The following is a 284-nucleotide window of genomic DNA, read 5'->3' as shown; positions in this document are numbered from 1 at the left end:
TGCGTATTTTGTTCTTTGTAACTTATTGTTAAGCAATCACGTTTATTTTTGAAGGATATAAGCTGGAAGAAAGCTGTAGATTTTTAAAACGTGGATTTATCTTACTTTTTACTCCGAAGAATGACTTGCACTGTATATTTTAACGAAACCACACCATTCTTAGCACTTAATAACATGTCACATTATCTCTGAGTGAAGTACAAGATGCTGTTCTTAAGAAACGCAATATAATCAAACAAGGTTCTTTCTTGTGACTGAAAATAAAAAACTGAATTTGACTCCAA

This window comes from Acanthisitta chloris, unplaced genomic scaffold (genome assembly GCF_000695815.1).
Source record: "Acanthisitta chloris isolate BGI_N310 unplaced genomic scaffold, ASM69581v1 scaffold8595, whole genome shotgun sequence".
Taxonomy (NCBI): Eukaryota; Metazoa; Chordata; class Aves; order Passeriformes; family Acanthisittidae; genus Acanthisitta; species Acanthisitta chloris.
This window is presented reverse-complemented; position numbering follows the sequence as displayed.